Consider the following 7,202-nt stretch of genomic DNA (forward strand, 5'->3'; position numbering starts at 1 on the left):
ATAACCCCCACGTTAAAATTGACAGAATAGAAAAATAGGAAAAGGCTGGTCTCTGATAGCTTTGGGTTTCTTATCTCCAGACTTCTTTCTGTATGAGCAAAATAATCCCTAATTACTTTGGTCACTATAGTCAGGCTCTCTGTTACTTGCAACAAAATCTGTATCTCTAGCTGATACAGAGATAAAGAAGGTGAGAAAAATAATGGAACATGATAGTCTGGGATTATATAAGAAATGGCATTTAACAAGCATTTTTGGAAGTCCCGTTCTGTAGCTGACATTGTGCAAAGTGAATGAGGCAGGGTTCCTAGTCAAGGTGAAAGGCCACCATGTAAATAATAACGTTATAGTAGCCCAGAGGTATCAGCAAAATGATGTGGAAAGTCAAAGAAGATGCATGCCTGCCTAGGGAGGTCAGGGAATACTCCCAGGTGATGACACGTGAACAAGGTCTTAAAGGATGAATGAAGTTTTGTCATACAGCAAAATGAAAAAAAATTAAAAATAAAAAACCAAAACTTTCTGAGGCCAGCTCTGTGGCATGGTGGCCATGGTGGCCGTGGTGCTGCTCAATAGAAGCCAGATCCCACATGGTGACCAAGACTTAAATCCCAAACCCAGTCAGCCTGAAACATACCAGGCATGTGCATGAGTGTTCAAGAGCTGACAAGCTAGAAAACTGGAGGAAGGGGATCACGAGATGACCAGACCCTGTAAGGGGTCTCTCTCTCTCTCTCTCTCTCTTTCTCTCTTAGGTGCTTTATCATGAATAAAGAAAAAGAAAAGATTTAAAAGGAAAAAAAAAAAGCTTTCTGCATTTGTCTTCCTTCTCTCCCCTACTGTGACAGACACTGGCCCGGGCTTTCGAATGTCAAAGTAGACCGTGCAGGATTCCAAACCCCCAGCTGCCCACAGAGCCATCCGCAGAAAACTCAGAGTCCAAAGAACCAGGAGAGAAGTCATGAGGGTTGCCAAAACACCCTGACAGCAGGTTTAGGGTGCCTGAAATGTGGAACTGAAAGACAAGAACAAAAGAACAGTGGACCCTGGGAGAGAACAGGGCAATAGCTCAAGGAGATAGGGGAGGCTTACTTCTCAAGCAGGTAAGGAACTCAGTGCTCAAGCTCAGCAGCTCAGTAAACATCCCCATTTCATTATCTTATCGTTTAACTTCATTTTCACTTTCAACCCCCATCCTGTTAGGCTTGTGGGAAATTCAGTCTAGTCCTTCCTGGGACTTCCCCTGCGCCCAAGGTTTTGCTAAAACTCTGTTGACTTAGCCTGAAAGGCCCTTTAGTCCCCTGCACTGCAGGGTCAGTGACACAGGAACCCTGGCTGCAGAATCCTACGTCCCTGATATATCCTGGGTATTTCCACACAATACCTCATACGAGGAGACTTCAAAAGTTTGTGGAAAAAAGGAATTAAAGTACAAGTTTATTTTTGGTGCAATAAATTTTGAAATCCATGAATAGATTTTTTAAAAAAATAATATGCAGTTCCTATGAACTTCTTGAAGACCCCACATATATCCTGTGGTGATTCCAAACAGCAGGCACAGGTCCCTGCACTGGTGGGTCCTCTCCTCTCTCTAGACCCAGCATCTCTTCTTGGTCTGGGAGAAATCCCTCCCCCGTACTGTTTTCATTAGAGACACACTCTATGCTCTATTCGCCTCGGAGGGCATAGGGCTTGGGAAGCACAAGTTAGAAAGGGAGGAGTCTCCAGCCACCTCTGCTGTCCACCTGCCCAGTCTCTCCGAAACTAAGAACAGATCCTTTTAGAATGGAGAGAGGAAAAAGGAAATGCAGGTGTAAAACAAATCAAACTTTCATCTATTGGTGTGGTTAAAGGACAGTATGATGCAATGTGCATTCCAACAGGTATAAAGACAGGAGAGGGCCTGGTATATTTGGTGAATGGTGAGTTCCTGGGAGTGAGGTGGAAAAGGTTGAGGGGCACAATGGGATAGCCTTGGATGACCATTTATGGAATTTGGATTTTATTCTCTATTGTGACATGATCTTATTTTGTATTTTGGTTTTAAAAGGGGCAACTCTGGTAGAAAAGTGGGAGATTAAGTTGTGTGGAGGCTGTGGTTGGCCATTTCTGTGGTTGACAGAAGCCATACAAAGGCTATAAATTTCAACCAGGGGATAGCAGTGGAGGTAGAAAAGCAATGTCACAGTTCTGGGATAAAATCAAGAAAATCTGGGACCAGCAGTTGGCGTAATGGCTATGTCACTAGACTTTCATGTAGTCGACAGTGGTTCAAGTCCTGGACCCAGTGGCTTAAACTCATGCTGGGCTCATGTGCGTGTGTGCCCAAGATCCTGAGAGGAGAATGGAGGAGAAAGGATTGAGGCATGGCCATACCCCCCCCGCCCCGAGGGTGATTTCTCGCTTTGCCTCTCTGTCTCTCTCTATCTTTCTGGCAAGTGCACACACCCTATAACAAAAACCTCTCAAAAAAAAAAAAAAAAAAAGAGAGAGAGAGAGAGAAAATCTGATCACCAAGTGACCATGAGGGAATGATGGGAAATTAGAGAGAGAGGAGCTGAAGAATATTCTGAGATTCCTATCTTAGAAGACTGCATCATTGGTAAGGCCATTTACCCAAGGTGAGAAGGTAGCAGACAGGGGACATAGATTGGAGATAGGGACAGGTGATGGGAAGAAAACTAAATGTACTTAGCACTGGTTGTATGACAGGGACTATTCTATAGATATTTTTGTCATTAAAAAAAAACTATTAAATAGTATTATGCTAATTTTATAGACAAGAGCACTAAGGCTCAGAGGTGATGTTGCTCACCCAGTTACTCAGAGAGTAATGGAGTCAGGATTGGAAACTATCTACCTGGCCCCACAATTCATACTTACTCCTGCCCACCTCCGCTTCTAAGTGCTATCCATTTTGGGACATCTACAATTCACTCAGAACTCTTGAGTTTAGAGCTTGGGAAATAGGCAGGAGATTCAGGCATCATTTTTGGAGTCTTTATTATGTAGATCAGGGGTCCCCAGCACTGGACCGGTGCTGGTTTATGGCCCATTGCCGCCACTGTCATGCTGTGCAGTAGGGAATGAGCAGTGAGCAAGCGAGTGAGGCTTCGTCTGTGTTTGCAGCCACTCCCCATCAGCTCTCATTGCTGCCTGGGTTCCTCCTTCTGTCAGATCAGCAATGGTATTAGATTCTCATGAGGGAGCAAACCCTATTGTGGTGTGATTGTATATTGCAATGTGACAGTGGTGGAAATGGGGTGCACAGTGGGTGTGCTTGGGTCATCCTACGACCATCTCCATTCTCCCTACTTCCTGTCCATGGAGAGACTGTCTTCCATGAGGCTGGTCCCTGGTGTCAGAAAGGTCAAGGACTGCCCTTGTAGAGATGGTTCCTGGACTAGGGTAGCGGATGAGGTCACATGGAGAAACAGAGTGGTATGAAAAGAGAAGATAAGGACAGACCCTGGGGAACTTCATATCTAACCGAATGTCAATTAGGTTTATTGTAAACTATACATAACAGAAGAGGGAAAGAATGAGATTAGGATTGTTTTTCTCATTACAGTGTCCAGAAGTGGGGTCTTCAGGGTTAGTATGTTGGCTTCATTAGAGAGTCAAATGCCTTCTTTCTCTTCTACCATATTTAGTGCTTGTTCCATCCTCAAATTTGCTTCAATTTCACAGAAGCTAGGTCCCACCATCCTATTTTAGTTAGCAGAAAAGAGAAAAAAGCTCAAGGAAAAAGATATCTGCTAGCCAAGACAGCTTGCTTTTATGGAAATCTTTCTGGAAGACTCCCTGCATAATTTCTGCTAACACTAGCCAGAATTTAGAACTACCTTTAAGGGGGCTGGGATATTTCCTTAGCTAGGGCCCTTACTGCATCAACTAAATTGGGTTCTCTTGGTAGGTAAGAAAAGAGGATATAAACCAGTTAGATCTCCTTAATGGGTGCCATAAAAGGGTAGGCAAAAGGAAGGAAAAGAAGAACATTTGGAGAGAGAGGAGGGGCAAGAAGGATGTTATGAAAACTATAATAGGATGTTTGTAGTTTCAAGTTATTGGAAACCCAGCCCAAACTAGCTAAAATTCTGTTCAAATAACTACAAAAATGTATAGGTAGGGCAGGTATATTCATTGGGGCGCTGGCTTTGCAACTTTTCTCTTTTCTTGGATCTGCCCCCTCTGTTTGCCTTATATTCAGGCTTGATCTACAAATGATAAAGTGCCTGAAGTTTCAGAACTCACATCTGCACATCACATTGTTCAGCGCAAGACAGACCATCTTCCGACCAAAAGTTCTGAAATTCACTCATTCAGAAATATTCCTGAGTACCTACCTACTGTGTATTAGCTACTTCTCTCTCTCTCTCTTTTTTTTAGTTTTGGCTATAAGGTGTGTGTCCTTGCCAGAAAAAGACAGAGAGAGGGAGAAAGTGAGAATCACTGTCCAGGGGATGACCACTCTGTGGTCCCTTCTCCATTACCTTCTCAGGATTCTGGGCATCCATGCACACAGCGTGTGACTGGTGTGGTTTTCTTTCTTTCTTTTTGATTTTTTAAAGAATTATTTATTTAATTTATTATTATATTATTATTTTAGTTTGCTATAGGGCAGTCATACTCACCAGAGAGAAAGTGGAAAAGCAAACCACCAGGTCTGGGACTCGAACCTCAATTGTTCATGTGGGAGTCCATTGCCCTAACTATCATGCCATCTACTGGCCACATCCTGGTGTGATTTTCAAGCCTCTGGGTCTGGGGCTCAAACCTCTCAGTTGGCCATGTGGGATCCAACCACCTTAACCTCCACTCCCCCTACTGGCCCAATTTCTAGGTACTGGAGATAATATGAATAAAACAGAGATCCTGCCCATTTGGTTTTATTTATTCATTGCTGCATAACAAATTATCCCAAACCTCAGAGGCTTAAAACAACAAACATTTATTTGTATTTATTTATTCATTTATTCATTTTACACACAAAGTATCTTTTATTCTGAAGTACACAAAATCAAAGGTCCAAACATATACTATATACTGTTTTATAAAGATCTACTGATAAATGGTATAATTACATAAGCGCTTTCTTTAAATGAATTCACTCAAATTCACAAGTACATCATTTATCTTTACTGGCTATAATTACCAAGTTGTAAGAACAAACCATTATAACCACATTAATATCTAAAATCATTTTGATGTTTGATAATACCTGAATACTGGGTAGCAGCTAATTAAAATGATCAGTTTTGCTTTCACTCATCAAAGAAAGTATTTTATTCAAGTTCCCAAAACAAGCTTGAGGAATTGTGTTCAGTTTGAATTAAAGTCATTCAGTGGGAGATTAAATCACTTTATACTTTTGAATCAAACTGTCCCATATGGCATCTTTAAGTTTTTCTTTTTTCTTTAGAGAGAGATTTTTGCTATAGGGTGTGTGTGCTTGCCAGAGAGACAGAGAGAGACTGAGAGACAGAAAGTGAGAAATCACCCCCTGGGGGATGGCTATACCGCAATCTCTTCTCCTCCATTTTCCCCTCAGAATTTTGGCACGCATGCACACACGCCCAGCATGAGTTTTACGGTGCTGGGTCCGGGGCTCAAACCACATTGACTTCATGGGAATCTAGCTACATAACCACTATGCCACCCACTGGTCCTCATATCTATTTTATTTTTTAAAAGAATTACTTCATTTAATTATTTAATTCAATTATTTTATTTATTTATTTTTAATTTGACCAAAGAGGGACGGGGGGTGGGGGGAGGAAGTGAGAAACCAAATTACGAGGTCCAGGACTCCAACCGCAGTCATCCATGTGGGAGTCCAGCACCCTTAACCACCAAGTCACCTACTGACCCCAGTCCCGGCCTCTTTAAGTTTTTAAGAGTCTGCCAGGCCAAACCCTTCACTGCCTTCATTGTTTTTGCTTTGCTTTTCCCCTTTGCTTTCTCTCATTTTGCCTTCAGTCTTTTTCTTTGCCTGTGGTTCATCCATACTGGGTACTATCCATGCTGGTCTAGAAGACTCTGTTTCTCTTAATATCAGTCTCCATTTCCATATCATCTTTTTCATTGTTCACTTCATATTGCATTTTCTCTTGGCAATGTTTGGGAACCAACACAGTAGCTATCTCTTGAACATTTTTCATTAAATCATCACTGTCTTCTGTTTTTTCTTTTCTTTTTTTTGGAGAGGTTTTTTGCTCTAGGGCGTGTGCGCTCACCAGAAAGAGAGACAGAGAGACAGAAAGTGATAAATCACCCCCCAGGGGAGATGGTCACGCCACAATCCCTTCTCCTCTTGGGATCATGGGCACGCACGCTTTTGTGCCCGGTGTGAATTTAAGCCACCGGGTCCTGGACTTGAACCGCAGTCAACTACATGGGAGTCCACCAACATAGCCATTACGCTAACTCCTGGTCCCATCATTAAATCATCACTGTCTACCTTGAGAATACTTTTAAGTCTGTTGGACTCCTTTGGGGCATTTTTTCCCCTTCTTTTCAGCATGCATCTTCCTTTTCCACTTAGTCTGTAAGGTTTTAGCCGTGTTTTACCAAAACACTTACACACACGCCGCAGGATCAAGTTGACCAGAAGTCTCAACAAACATTTATTATTTCCCTATTTTGGTGGATCAGGAATTCCAGCATGGCATAGGTGAGTGTCTGTGACTTAGGGTCTCTGATAAGGCTCCAATCAAGGTATCAGCTAGGGCTATAGTCATCTCAAGGCCACCTAAGGGAGGATCCACCCCTAGCTCACTCACATGCAGCTGGCAGGCCTCAGGTCCTTGCTGGCTGTTGGCGAGAAACATCAGTTCATTGCAACATGAGCCTCTCCATTGGGCTGGAGGGTGGGGGGTGGAGAGGGGCAAGTAGAAGGCAGCCTTTCGGTAACACAACCTCAGACTTGACATCCCATTTCTTTTGCCAGATTCTGTTTGTTTTTGAAGTACATCATTAAGTCCAGCCCACACTCCAGGGGAGGGGATTGCATAAGGACATGAACACCAGGAGGTAGGGATCACAGGGAGCCACTTGCAGGCTGCCTACCACAGAGTTGTATTCTAGTCAGTGAAGATAGACAGCAAACAAACAAATATATTATATGGCAGATGGTGATAAGAGCTATGAACAAAAAGAAAGCAGAGTCAGGGAAGGCTTTTTTTTTTTTTTTTTTTTTGTTA

General features: G+C 42.7%; 1 pseudogene; it reads right to left on the reverse strand.

The window, feature by feature from the left end:
• Nucleotides 1–3,285: 3,285 nt before the first annotated feature.
• Nucleotides 3,286–6,566, reverse strand: LOC102474902 (protein LLP homolog pseudogene; annotated as a pseudogene).
• Between the last annotated feature and the right edge of the window lie 636 nt (nt 6,567–7,202).

Source organism: Tupaia chinensis, unplaced genomic scaffold, assembly GCF_000334495.1.
Source record: "Tupaia chinensis unplaced genomic scaffold, TupChi_1.0 Scaffold138407_1, whole genome shotgun sequence".
NCBI classification, from domain to species: Eukaryota; Metazoa; Chordata; class Mammalia; order Scandentia; family Tupaiidae; genus Tupaia; species Tupaia belangeri.